The 15,090-nt window shown below is 41.0% G+C and overlaps 1 protein-coding gene across 1 annotated transcript in view; it reads right to left on the bottom strand.

Moving 5' to 3' along the window:
* The window catches only part of KCNJ15 (potassium inwardly rectifying channel subfamily J member 15), an 89,759-nt gene extending 75,075 nt beyond the window's left edge, over positions 1–14,684 (bottom strand). The window contains exon 1 of the mRNA XM_073668416.1: positions 14,350–14,684. The gene's annotated coding sequence lies outside the window, so the exon portion shown is untranslated. The remainder of the gene's footprint in view (positions 1–14,349) is intronic.
* Positions 14,685–15,090: the final 406 nt, after the last annotated feature.

The following is a 15,090-nucleotide window of genomic DNA, read 5'->3' as shown; positions in this document are numbered from 1 at the left end:
CTCTTTGACCATTTCCCCATTGGGCTGGTAATTGATTTAATTAGATTAAAGTCTACCAAACAATGCCCATCCAGTGCTGCGTTACAGTGGAAACATAGTGTCATGCAGTGCCATTATACCATGCGATACACAAGGTAATATCTCTCACACTAGAGACAAACCATAAAGGAACACCTCAGGGTTGGGTTTGGCACCAACACGGCAGCACCGGTAAGTCATAGAAATAGTGTCCTAACTTAGTCGGGTTTTCTCATCACAGTGAGTTATGTATAATTCTAGGATAAGCGACCAATTTCCACTTTGTGGGGATTCTGATAAAGGGGATGCAGAAAGTAGAAACAGAAGGTGGACAGGATTTGTTGGTAAATTATAAGAAATTTAACGAGCCAATTCTTAGTGATGTCTTTGGGGAAAGGTTGGGTGACCACCACTAGTAAGGCAACCACTATGAAACTGATTTTTCTGCCATCCGAGTGTGGCTGAGCATAAAAGCAACTTGAGCTGTTGCATGTGGTATCAGGGCTCCCAGCGCAGCAGAAATACACTGATCCCTCACCCACCTTGTCTTAATTTAAAGTTCATTTCAAAGCTGTAAATTCTGGCCCAGACCCTGATACCTCATGCATGGCTTATGGCAGATTGCTACTGTGCCATTATAAAATGTGTACTGTTTATGCCACTTTTCCTGGTGTCTGCCCCTAATTTGAGCTGCTTTGGCAGCTTTTGGAACCGTTTGAAGGTGTTGTGTATGCATTTGGTTTTGCCTCCCATTGAATCCAATGGGGTTCTGTACGTTCGGCTAACATGTTCGATGCTCAGCGAATTATTTGGCGAACATCAGGAAGTTCACCGAACTCGAACGAACCGAACATTGAAATGTTGTAAGGACGATCACCCCTATGGCTCCTGCCCCATGTTATGACACGGCTTCTGGCAGATATATCTATTCGCCCATTCAATTTCCTGAAGTCAATGGCTGGCAGGCCAGGCAGGTTAAAAGTACAACAGCTATTATTGCAAGTGAGAAAAGACTAGAGCTCATTATTGTGGGTAAGCAGGAGGGAGGACACGTGAAGATGAGATATATCTAAGGAGGGCCAAAGAAGAAGAGAATATACAGCATGTAGCTTCTCTTCTAAAAAGCACTCCCACTGCTTTTTTTTTGCCATGCTTAATTGAAAGAAATATTTCCTGTCCATGCATAAAGCTCTTTAGAAATATAACATTATAGGGACATTCTAAGGTTAGAAAAATATGACTGCTTTCTTAAAAAAAAAAAAGGAAGCAGCCATGTTATTCAAACTCTTTTTTAAAGGGGTTGTTCAGGATTTGAAAACTGTAAAGTTGATATAATAAAGAAAACAAAGAAACATGCAAGCGTCACCGCTGAGGCCAGTGATTGACCATGCCCGTGCATGGTGAATGTATGTGATATCATCACTGCAGGGACCACCAGAGCGTTGCGGCTGGAGCTGCAAGTATTGAACAGATGAGTATCTTTTCGTTTTAGTTGATCAACTTTAGCTCATTTTATTTTAACCTTCCGGTTTACTCTTTTAAGGTTTTAAGTATGAAATTAAAAAATGCTTATACATCACATATTTCCTTTTTTCTGGACACTTATCAAAAACATTTTAAAAAACGCACATTAAAATCAAACAGATCCTGATTTGTTCTTTTTAAGAAATCCAGAATCATTGATGATTTTATTTTTAATCTCTTTGACCATTTCCCCATTGGGCTGGTAATTGATTTAATTAGATTAAAGTCTACCAAACAATGCCCATCCAGTGCTGCGTTACAGTGGAAACATAGTGTCATGCAGTGCCATTATACCATGCGATACACAAGGTAATATCTCTCACACTAGAGACAAACCATAAAGGAACACCTCAGGGTTGGGTTTGGCACCAACACGGCAGCACCGGTAAGTCATAGAAATAGTGTCCTAACTTAGTCGGGTTTTCTCATCACAGTGAGTTATGTATAATTCTAGGATAAGCGACCAATTTCCACTTTGTGGGGATTCTGATAAAGGGGATGCAGAAAGTAGAAACAGAAGGTGGACAGGATTTGTTGGTAAATTATAAGAAATTTAACGAGCCAATTCTTAGTGATGTCTTTGTGGAAAGGTTGGGTGACCACCACTAGTAAGGCAACCACTAGAGAAAGCATGGATGATTCTAGTTGCTTTCTACCTATCTAATTTGCTGTTCCTCCTGTGAATAAGTGATGTCATGTGTATGGAGCTGATCATCTGCCTTCTATGGTGTAAACTGTTTTGAAAGGACCATACTAACTCAAGAGGAACCATTGACTGAACTAAGTGCATAGTACAGCCCTAAGGTATGGATAAGAGCAGAGGTCCCCAAACAAGTATTTCCTTCATCAACCAACCAGTCGCAGATTTTAAGGACTTACTGAATTGTATTAACCGTAATGTTACAGATTGGAGACCACTGGTGTAGACAGAGGCAGCCATAGGAAAGGAGGCCAAATTTATGCAAGCTCAAGCTACAGTTGGTTTTTCCACCACAAAGCGTCCAGTTGTGAGCCATGGATGATCCAGATCTAGCACCAGCAGACAGTGCCATTTTGAGTTTTTCTCTAGGCTCCCCCCCTCGTTGAAGATCACTGGTCTTCAGTACAAGCAAATCATCTAAAGTTTCAGATTTCGTCCAGCAGAATGCAAATCTCATTGTAGCAAATCTACTGAACAAGAAAGCATGTTTTTTTACCAAGCTATTCAAAACCTTCACCCACCCGACTGGTTTCTCTTGTTCCAATTCCTGCATGGTGAACTTTTGAGACGGCAATTACTGCATAGTGATGAATTTATCCGTGTAGATTGGTCTGCGATGTATTGCTATGCTGTATGTCATCTTCCCCAGGACTTTGGATTTGGAAAGTAAACTTTATTGCTCCTGATAAACTGATAAAGAGAATAAACCTAAGTAGAGACGAGTCATCGAAGGGAATGTCACCTTCACTGAGATAGGACACCAGCAAATATGAGCCAGCGAGTCTCAGCTCCCAACCAAAAATATTCTATTTGGGCAGCAATGTGTCTCAGATAGTACAGTCACCTTGCAGCACTGGGGACATGGTTTCAAATCTGTCCAAGAAAAGGACTTGATGTGGAGGCATGTGTCCTCGAAGCGGCATACTAAAAAGCTTTTGGTGAGTCCATGGCTAGCTCCAGGTTTGTGCGAGCACTTGGATAACAGAGTCCCTGTCGGCCCATCTTTTCTTTCAATTTCTCTTCTTTCCAAGATCTATAACTTATTATCTTTAGGCCACTAAAGTTATATCAGGGGCGCTTGTTGTTTCTCCAGTGTAAGCTGTCATTTTTATCATTACCATTTTGGGGTCCATACGATTTTCAGATTCTTTTTTTTTTTTTATTTAATTTTTGTTGGATGTGTAAGTCCGTTTTAAGCTATTAAAAATGTCATCTAAAATCTATCTCATTTACAAGGGCTCATAAAATAGAGGGGTATATTGTAGACTGGAGGGTTTTAGTTTTGCCTAGGCTATTTTACACCCACCCCCGGGTAACTATACTCGGGTTTAATCTGGATAGGGGTTAATTTGGCCCGTTACATCGGACACAACTGATGCACTTTACACACTGGTGCAGTGTTCACAGTTAGATAAAAACTCTGCATGCAAAGTCTTTAAATGTGACTCCAACAATTGATGCATCTAACGCACACATGTCAAACTCTAGCCCGCAGGGTGATGATATCTGTCCTGGGACGCCGGCACCTATTCACCATTATTCTGTATGGAGGACTATGCGGGACCCATTATACTACATGGGGGACTACAGGTGCAACTCACTAAATTAGAATATCATCAAAAAGTTAATTTATTTCAGTTCTTCAATACAAAAAGTGAAACTCCTATATTATATAGAGTCATTACACACAGAGTGATCTATTTTAAGTGTTTATTTCTGTTAATGTTGATGATTATGGTTTACAGCCAATGAAAACACAAAAGTCATTATCTCAGTAAATTAGAATACTTTATAACAAAAGCTTGAAAAATATTTTTAAAATCCGAAATGTTGCCCTACTGAAATGTATGCTCAGTAAATGCCCTCAATACTTGAGCAAAAAACAGGTCATATGCACAAAGACACTTTCTAGGGAGATTTTGCACTTTAAAGGGTTATTCCTAAAACATCAAGTTAGAGGATAACTTGCTGATTGCTGGGGGTCTGACTGCTGGGACCCCGAATGATTCTGAGGTCAGGAATCTGGGACCCCCAAGAACAGGGCTCTGCAACTTCATCCTCCATTCACTGTCTATGGGACTGCTGGAATAATTGAGTGCTGTACTTGGCATTCCCACTGACAATGAATGGAGTATGTGGACCTCCTTTGGATTCCTGATTTCCTAATAGGGCTGCAGAACCTCATTTTCAGGGTTCCCGATCCCAGATCTCGAGATCACTGGGGTTCCCAGCGGTCGGACCCCTAGCGATCTGCAAGCTATATGGATAGGGGATAATCTGAATGACAACCACTGTGGGAGTGATGATGCCAGCCATAAAAAACTGTAGAGTTTGAACTGTAACGTTGTAAAACTTAGTTAGTAGCCCATAACAACCAATCACAGCGTAGCTTTCATTTTACGAGAGCGGTTTATGAAATGAAAGCTGAGTTCCGATTGGTTGCTATGGGCAACGAAGACAGTTCTGATAAATGAGGCCTAGCAGTTTTGTTGTAAAGTGTTTCTTTTAGGATATATTTTCCAATTTGGGTTGGAGCAGCATTAAATACAAATCTTTAAATTGGAAAATGAAAGAATTATCACAAGCAGGAAGATTTTAATAGTCAGAAAAGAAAAAAAGGAAAAAGGAGAATGAAAGCAAGATCATTTACGTAGTATGTGATTCTCTGGTCTCCAGGTCAATAATACAGAATATGCTTTTATTGGCCGAGCTCAAGTAGAAAAGTCTGTTACTTCAAAGAAGTCGCGTCTACCTGAGGCCAAGGAACACAGTCTGGCGATTCTATTTACATGGTGGATGAAGAAACAACAGGAAATAGCACTTTGTCAGGGGAAGCAGCCATATTCCATCTGTCAGGACGGAGAATTCAGCTTACACCAGGGAGGCCGGGGTGTGAAGCTGTAGTGGAACCGCACGTACCAGGAATCTACCCTGCACCTGACTGGTCACTAAGCTAAAAGGGTTGTGTCACAATTACATCAAAGGTGATACATTTCTGATTGCTGGAGGGTCCACCAATCATAAGGGCAGGGGTCCTAAATCCACTCCAACTGGTGATCGGTGGTGGAGCATATGCACACGCGGCCACGGATCTGGTCTGTAAACAGTGGACTCCACATATATAACATGCAAGATGGCAATAGTTTGCATCAGCTCCGGGCCAATAGCCATTTGAACCATCCGAAACTTGGCAAAGGAGCCGTGATGGCCGCACAATCCAGGTTATATACAGGGGCTCGTTGGTGTATTGTTCAGCATTCGGAACGAACCAGTAAATACACATTTTTTTAGAAATGTTCTTTGGCGGAAATACCATGTGATATACAGTGGGGAAAAAAAGTATTTAGTCAGCCACCAATTGTGCAAGTTTTCCCACTTAAAAAGATGAGAGAGACCTGTAATTGACATCATAGGTCGACCTCAACTATGAGAGACAAAATGAGAAAACAAATCCTGAAAATCACATTGATTTGGAAAGAAATTTTTTCAAATTTTGGTGGAAAATAAGTATTTTGTCAATTACAAACAAGCAAGATTTCTGGCTCTCACAGACCTGTAACTTCTTCTTTAAGAGGCTCCTCTGTCCTCCACTCATTACCTGTAGTACTGGCACCTCTGTCCTCCACTCATTACCTGTAGTACTGGCTCCTCTGTCCTCCACTCATTACCTGTAGTACTGGCTCCTCTGTCCTCCACTCATTACCTGTAGTACTGGCTCCTGTTTGAACTTGTTATCAGTATAAAAGACACCTGTCCGCAACCTCAAACAGTCACACTCCAAACTCCACTATGGTGAAGACCAAAGAGCTGTCGAAGGACACCAGAAACAAAATTGTAGCCCTGCACCAGGCTGGGAAGACTGAATCTGCAATAGGCAAGCAGCTTGGTGTGAAGAAATCAACTGTGGGAGCAGTAACTAGAAAATGGAAGACATACAAGACCACTGATAATCTCCCTCGATCTGGGGCTCCACACACCATCTCACCCCGTGGGGTCAAAATGATCTCAAGAACGGTGAGCAAAAATCCCAGAACCACACAGGGAGACCTACAGAGTGAATGACCTGCAAAGAGCTGAGACCAACGTTACACAGGCTACCATCAGGAACACACTACGCCCCCAGGAACTCAGATCCTGCAGTGCCAGACGTGTCCACCTGCTTAAGCCATTACATGTCCAGGCCCTTCTAAAGTTTGCTAGGGAGTATTTCGACGATCCAGAAGAGTTTTGGGAGAATGTCATATGGTCAGATGAAACCAAAGTAGAACTGTTTGGTAGAAACAAAACTCGTCATGTTTGGAGGAGAAAGAATGCTGAGTTGCATCCAAAGAACACCATACCTACTGTGAAGCATGTGGGTGGCAACATCATGCTTTGGGGCTGTTTCTCTGCCAAAGGACCAGGACGACTGATCCGTGTACATGAAAGAATGAATGGGGCCATGTATCGTGAGATTTTGAGTGCAAACCTCCTTCCATCAGCAAGGGCACTGAAGATGAAACATGGCTGGGTCTTTCAGCATGACAATGATCCCAAACACACCGCCAGGGCAACAAAGGAGTGGCTTCGTAAGAAGCATTTCAAGGTCCTGGAGTGGCCTAGCCAGTCTCCAGATCTAAACCCTATAGAAAACCTTTGGAGGGAGTTGAAAGTCCGTGTTGCCCAGCGACAGCCCCAAAACATCACTGCTCTAGAGGAGATCTGCATGGAGGAATGGGCCAACATACCAGCAACAGTGTGTGCCAACTTTGTGAAGACTTACAGAAAACGTTTGACCTCTGTCATTGCCAACAAAGGATATGACAAAGTATTGAGATGAACTTTTGTAATTGACCAAATACTTATTTTCCACCATAATTTGAAAAAAAAATTCTTTCCAAATCAGACAATGTGATTTTCAGGATTTTTTTTCTCATTTTGTCTCTCATAGTTGAGGTCTACCTATGATGTCAATTACAGGCCTCGCTCATCTTTTAAGTGGGAGAACTTGCACAATTGGTGGCTGACTAAATACTTTTTTTTCCCACATGTAATTGTAGTGCGTACATTTCTACAAGGCTGATTTCTTCCCTCTCAGACAAGACTAATCCTTTCCTAGAGTTACATAACATTAGACCGGTTTTGGGTTAATAAATTACCCATGAATGGAACACACTTAGTACAATTGCTGGACGGGCAGAAAGCTGGAAGGACTAATGTGCTGGATTTCATAAAAATAGATAGATTCTGATTCGATCCATTCAGTCATGTCTGACCATTGTATACTCTGTAGGCCATTGCTCACCTGCTCCCCTGTATTTAACAGCTTCTTTCAGATGCTTGATATTCTTTCGAGTAATTCTTAATGGTGTCCAGCCAACAGGCCTTTGGTCTCCCAGGTTTCCTTTTACCACTGACCATTCCGATTAGCATCTCCCCTTCTAGTGAATTTGCCCTCACAACATGTGCAAAATAAGTCAGCTTCTGTCTGATGATCTTGCCTTCTAGGGGCATCTCTTGGTTTATATGATCTAGACCATGTTTGTTGGTGATCTTAGCTGTCCATGAAATATAAGAATTTTTCTCCAGCACCACAACTCAAAGTCATCAATTTTCTTCTGTCATGTCCACGTCTTACAGCCATATGTTGCAATTAGGAACACAATTGTCTTGATTGATTTTTATTTGATGGTGACTGAGATATCTTTGCACTCCCATATTTGGTCCATGCTCACCATGGATGAACACCCCCCCACCCCCAGTGCTAATCGATGCTTGATCTCTGCTGTCGTACAGCCACTGTGATTAATGAGGGACCCATGAAATGCAAAGCAGTCACCAATACTATTTCTTTATCGTTGATCACTACGTGGATTTCCTCTTCGGTGGTTGTCAGGACTTTGGTCTTCTTGATGTTCAGGTAAAGTCCCATCTTCTAACTTTCTTCCTCCAACTTCAGGATTGACTTCTTCAGTTCCTTCTCTCTCTCTGCCATCACAGTTATATCATCTGCATATCTCAGACTGCTAATGGTCCTTCTGCTTATTTTCACCCAAACACTTGAATGATCTCAGTCCAGTTTCCTCATGATTACTTTTGCATAGTGTGTGTTTGGGATCATTGTCTTGCTGAATGTCCACCCTCTTTTGATCTTCTTCATCCTGGTAGATGGCTGCAGTTTTTTTTTATCAAGAATGTCCCGGTACATTTGTCCATTCATCCATCTTTTAGTTATATGAAGTTTGCCAGTGCCATATGCTGAAAAATAGCTCCACACCATGATGTTCACACCTCCCAAACTTCACTGTTGGGTCTTGTGTTTTTGAGCTGATATGCAGTGACTTTTGGGCTCCAAACATGGTGACTTTTATGGCATCCAAAGAGTTTCATTTTGGTGTTATCTGATCAGACTATATATTGTCCCAGTATTTCACAGGCTTGTCTAACTGTTGTTGAGCAAAGTGTAAATGTGCTTGAACATGCTTTTGTTCAGCAATGGAGTCTTGCGTGGTGATCGTGCATACAGGCCATGGAGGTTGATTTCATTACTTATAGTTTTCTTTGAAACAATTGTACTTGCTGATTCCAGATCGTTCTGTAGCTCTCCACAGGTGGTCCTTGGCTTTTGGACAACTCTTCTGATAATTCTTTTCCCTCCTCTGTCTGGAATCTTGCAGGGAGCACCTGGTCGTTGCCGTTTTATGGTGAAATTATGTTCTTTCCACTTCCGGATTATGGCTCCAACAGTGTTCACTGGCATCTTCAGTAGTTTAGAAATTCTTCTGTAACCAATGCCTTCAGTATGTTTTACAACAATAAGGTTGCGAAGGTTTTGAGTAAGCTCACTGGTTTTACTCATCCCATGATGTCTCTTGTGTTGCACCTTGGTAATGAGACACCTTTTTATAGGCCATCAGTTCAACCAGCTGATATTATTTTTCAGTAAGTGGCAAAATTGCTTTCTAATTACCGATAGATTTCAGCCAGTGTCATGACTTTCCATGGCTTTTCGCACCTCTCTTTCTTTATGTATTCAATACTTTTTCACTTCTCATTATTACATATAACATAATTTATGGACGTCTACGGTTTGATTTCTTTGCCTGCGTGGATTGGATGGGTTGTTATCGTCATCTGGTGAGAATTTCATGTCAATAGCACCTTTAGAAATATATTTAATAAGAAAATTAGTGACGCGTTTAATATTTATTTCACCCGCTGTAGATAGATAGAGAGATAGATGAGATAAAAATGCCAAAAAACGGAAGCAGCACTCCAAAGTCAGATGGTAAGAAAATTGATTTGAGGTTCTGCTATTTTGAGCTGAATATCATTAATCTGGACATGCACTAATAAAGACATCCTATTTTTTACATATATGGAGGCGTACATCTATTATTATATACCGCGAGATCCTGAGGTCGGGCAATGCATCATTTGCCAGCCTTCCCTGGGCTCCTGGAGCATAGTATAGCAGTGATGCAGCCGTCAGTCCAGGCAGTATAAACAGACAGTACTCACAATCTGATACTCTTTACTTCCGGAGAAGTAACTTTCTCGGTGTTTGCAGTAAGCGAAGTTCATGGAGTGCTTGTTATGTGAACACTTAAGACAATTCACCATCTCATCAAGAGAAAGCGACTGTAAATTGTAACCTTTGTGCTGGTAAACAGCAAGAACAGCAGAGTGGGATCAGCGGGTCATTAAGGTTGTGTGCAGCGTTTTTGTCACAAAACCTTAAGTGAGTCCTGATGACAGCAAAGTGAATGATATTCCTGAAGTCTTGTGCACACATTGCTTATTTGTGACTTGCAGATTTGGCGCAGATTCAGATCTGCAGCATGTCAATTCTTTCAGCGTTTTTGCAGTATTTTTTCACCCACTAACTTCAATGAAGTCATTTAAAAATGAAGGTCTGAAAGTGATTGCAGATTTGTTGCGTATTTGTAGCGTTTTTGGCATATGTTTTTAGACAGTAGTGAATTCTATAGAGATGGATAACAGATCGAGATAGATATAGATAGACATAGACATTTCTTTTTTTCTTATGGGTTGTCTGAAGACGACTCTCCGTTACTAATACGAGTTTGATGTCAGCTGTGTTTTTGGAAAATTCACAGCTGATATCTATCCCAAGACCCATTACCCTGATTGCCACCGTACCAGGGAAATTGGGAAAATTGAAGGCAAAGCGCCAGACTTGGAGCCTGTAATGTGATGCGTCACTTCTGTGGCAGCTGCGGGCTGCTATTTTTAGGCGGAGAAGGGCCCAATAACCAGGGACCTTCCCAGCTTGATAATATAAGCCCGCAGCTGTTTGCTTTACCTTTGCTGGTTACAAAAATTGGGGGAGACCCCACATCATTTTTTTTAATTTAATCATAAAAAGCTACCCAATAAGCTTCTAAGGATGCAATTTTATAATAGGTTGGGAGGTTGTGCAATTATATGTCTATATGTCTGTCTGTCTGTCTGTCTATCTACGGTATATGTATGATCTATCTCTATAGCATTCGTTGCTGTGCAAGCGCGGCAAAAACATGCACCTTTGCATCTGCGCATTTCCTCCCAGGAGATGCAGAAATGGTGTAGAAATTTCTGCATCCAAATACTCAATGTGTGCACATACCCTAAAAGTAATACAAAGGAATACATATGTGGCAGAGCTGAACGTGAAATTTAAAGGGACACTAGACAAAAGTGAGTGCACGGCCTGAGGAGGTAGAGTATGATACGGACATTAAAAGGGGCCTGAGAGACTTTAACATTGACAACCTATTAACACTTGATCAGTAGGTGTCTGATGTCCTGCCCCATTGAAAGTCCATTGCTGATAGTTATTTTAACACCCCCTAAAACACATGCATGCTCGGCTAGGCAAGGTATATGGGTTCCTTAAGGTCAGGTCAGAAATGTGCACACAGCAACATCGAAAAACGTCTATATCCAGTATCACAGGTGTGTAGAGTTATCACTATGTCCAGTAGGCTACCTAAAACATAAGATCACACCCAGCCCCTGGGGACATAGCACCTGTACTAATGCTATGTTTGTATATAAGGGGAGTGCGTTCATATTTATTGTATATAAATATGTAGTACTTGTATTGATCCCTCCTACTCATCCATCCATTTCATATTTTTCTATCTTTCCAATCTCATGTGTCTTTTTATCTTGTTCATATCTATGGATGGTGATAACTTACAATAATGGACAGAATCATCACAAAATTCATTTATAGGGATGCTCATACAATCAGAAATGTTGATCACTAATCTAAGACCTTTTGCAAATGCCCCCGTTGTCTTAGGACACCACTGATATAAAACCCTTCATTAGATACAGCACCCAATAAAGTCATAGGTAGTCAGGCAGAGGATTTACCCCAGATATCCTAGACATTATTCCTAGAGGTTATCTATCAATTATCCTTGATCAATGGAACATAGATACAATCTGACTTTACATTGACAAATACAAGACTTTGTGAAGGCCACATCACCAGTAGCTTCCAACTGGACAATGATCACAGAAAAGGAAACAAATATAATAAGTGCATGTAGCATGGATTTAGATACATGGAAAGGAGCTGATAGTTGAACCCATCCACCATGATTAATGTGAACCTACTTAAAACTTCTTCTTGAGAAGAGCAACCAAACTAAGACCAAGAGAGTTGATTATAGGATCTGAGGAGATTGGACTGGTTTGGGGGGGTGGGAATGGTAGCATTGACGGTACCAGAAAGTCCAGACTAGTACAAAGCTTTGTAGATAACACATCTCACCAAGATCTGTTTAGTTGTGGAAGTAGAATATACTCATCAAAGATGGACCAGATCCAATTATGTCTATGCCATGTCAAGGTGTCTACATCAGAGCAAACTTAGCCGAATTTGTGCCAAGATTGGTCAAACTTTTTAAGTCTATTTGGGCTTCCCAACTCTCTGCCAACAAACGAGGCTGGGGAAGGAGGTTCAGACATGTTAAATTCCAATGGCTGAACCTTTTGTCTTTAAGGGAGATAAGCAACTACCAGAGGTGTCTAGAAGTGGACTATTTATCACTGAAAACGCGTGCACACAGGCCTGGACCCTGAGGACATGTATGGGGAGAGCAGCCAATGAAGAGGTCTGGACACTTTAAAAGTCAAATGGCCACCAAATTATATCTCCAAGTGATGGCTTCTCAGTTGAGGTTTGAGACTGATAACAGCTCTTCACATCCTCAGAAGAAAGAAAAATATTTCATGGAGTCTTAAAAAACAACAACACATCAACCCAACAAACAATAAAATACTAAACACTGTAAGCACTGATAGCGATCAGGTAAACGAAGGAGACAAAGTCTACTGCCTAAGGATGAGTCTAGGTGAGCTGATTAAGATGTTTGCGTTCCCAGCCCTATTCCCGAGCTATACCTGTTTTATTGATTTTTCCCACTCTCACAAGTCAAAGGGTTTTGTAATTTCACTAAAATTTCTACCTAAACTAAAAATATTAAAGCAATCTAAAATCCTGGTTAGTACATTATATGACAAGTATTCTGCCCGTATTGTATCATGTCGACCTTTGTACCCAATTCTCGGCCATAAATTAGTCATGTTCCTTCATATAAACTAAGACACCGTCCGTTGACACCTTGGATCTGTCACGTCAGAATTTTTTTTTGGCAGGTGGTTGATCGGAAGGAAAAATTTACCAGTTGCTTGGACTTTATTATGGGGGTATTTTTGTTTTCTATTTTTCTTCGTATTGGTTATTTTTGGTTTTTAGTGTTTGCAGTGTTATCAGTTGGACAACCAATCGATCGTCTATGACATGCTATACTCCCAGCCTAACAATTCAGGTGTAAGTGCAGTTAACCCAAGAAGCACCAATCCCTAATATGACTCTCCAGAATTTCAGGAAGCTGAGATACAGTGAGCTGTTTGCAGAGGTCCTCTGACCTACTTTAGCTATCCTTGTGCCTGATCGGCCATTGGTCGAAAAAAAACAAGGAAGGTGATTATAATTCGTTATGGTCAGATTTGGCTATTCTGGTTGGCTTCATCGGTTAACTAAAAAAAAACTGCATTTTTTTAATTATGGATAATTTTTTTCATGAAAAATTGAGTTCACACTTGGATGTAAGGAAATAGGAAATAATTAAATGTGATCCAATCAGTGTGTTTTTTTGTGGCTTTTTTTCATACATTTGGTGCTTTTTTCTGTGTGTTAGAGGGGTTGATGGCATTTTTTTTAATTGTAGCATTCTCCAAGTAGCATTTTTTTTCATGCATTTTTGTTTAGGCTTCTCTATAAGGCAGGAAAATAATCTATGTGTGAAAAAAAAAAAAAAACATGAGCGATGGAGCATTGTCATCACAGTCCTTGCAAAATGATTGATAGTACAGTGTGTGCAGTAATAATGTGCCAGGATGTGGTTAAAAGGAGAAGGAAACTGAACAACAACCTTCCCTAATAACCAAGAAAGTCCTAATTCAGTGTAAACACGGTCTAATGTTGGCGCACTCTGGGCGTTCACCGTAAATTCATAATGTTGTCATTTTGCTGTGATTAAAAAAAATTGCTACAAAAATGTGAATGCAAAAAAAGTTTCGAAAAGTTAAAAAAAAAAGTCTTATCTCTTTTAGTGAAAGTTCACCTGCATTGCATTGCAGTGCTGTGTGTGAATATACCTTTACAGATTCACAGAGTCGCTACCGACCTCTTTCCAGATTCTTGAAAGTCAAATCTGCAAAGATATTTACCCCACTCAAGTCATATTTGCCTATCCAAGTTGGGTGACACTGACTACCCCAGACTTTTTAGTTTTGGTGATCACCCCGCTTTTTCCACTAATACTCTTCAATGTCTAATATCCCATAAAAACAAAAAATGTAGCAATAGAATGAAGTGAAAAACAATGCATGAATTCCTATTGCAGAGCTGTCTTTGTCACCCGGCGCGCCTACTTTTTCTTAGACTTGTAGGTAAACATACCCCATGCCACCAGTGCTACATCTGTAACTTTGCTTGGTGCTACAATCTTATTTGCAAAGTTGTTACATTGTGTCCAGAGGGTGCAATGTCCTCTCCTGGTATTAACTCTATGATCACAGATCCCAGAATGTCTTCAGCTTCTTACCTGGCTAAGAGTCCAGTGTACACAGTCCTTAATCCATGTCCTCAGCAGCAGCTTCTTAGCAAACAGTTCCCAGACACCCAGGAACAAGTCAGCTCAAGTCAGCCAGCACCTGATGCTATGAAGTGTAGTGCAGGGCAGAGGAATCTGAGACTTCAAGTGATGTCACCAGCAGGTCTTAAAGGAAATCTCCAGCCCAGGACATGTCCCTATGGCATAGGACAGCCACCCTCCTATGCAGTCAGTCCAAATGCTGAGACACACATCTGACTTAAAGGAGATGGTTGTACTTGCAAGGAATGCGGGTGATCGTGGATTCTTGTTTGCCACCCTTTCATTGCCAGTTTTTTGCATATCATAGCTAACAGGTTAATGAGTACACAAGCAAAGAGTCATGCGTTACACTAGCTGAAGTTTGGCAACAACTGGTTTTGCAGAAGTGTGAAAAAGTTGCGATGTCTCGAATTAAACTTTTAAAGAACTCAAGAAGTTACAAAAAAGTGATCACATTACTAGTAGGAATGCAAAGGCTTTACAGAAAGGAAGAAATTTTTTTTTTCTGTTTTGCCCACTGGGTTATGTCACCTCCAAGACAGGAGGGCCCAGGGCCTGATTGCCCTTGAAGACCCCAAGACACCAACTCTGGCTAACGACCAACGTTCGGTAAATATTTACTAATTGGTGGTCGTTTAATGCCACCAGATTGTGTAATGTAAATGCACCATCCAACTACAGTGCCGGCAC

This window comes from Phyllobates terribilis, unplaced genomic scaffold (assembly GCF_046119375.1).
Source record: "Phyllobates terribilis strain yellow unplaced genomic scaffold, ASM4611937v1 Scaffold_2__4_contigs__length_985480577, whole genome shotgun sequence".
Lineage (NCBI taxonomy): Eukaryota > Metazoa > Chordata > Amphibia > Anura > Dendrobatidae > Phyllobates > Phyllobates terribilis.
Note: the sequence above shows the minus strand (reverse complement) of the source record. Positions and strands in the feature narration are given on the sequence as shown.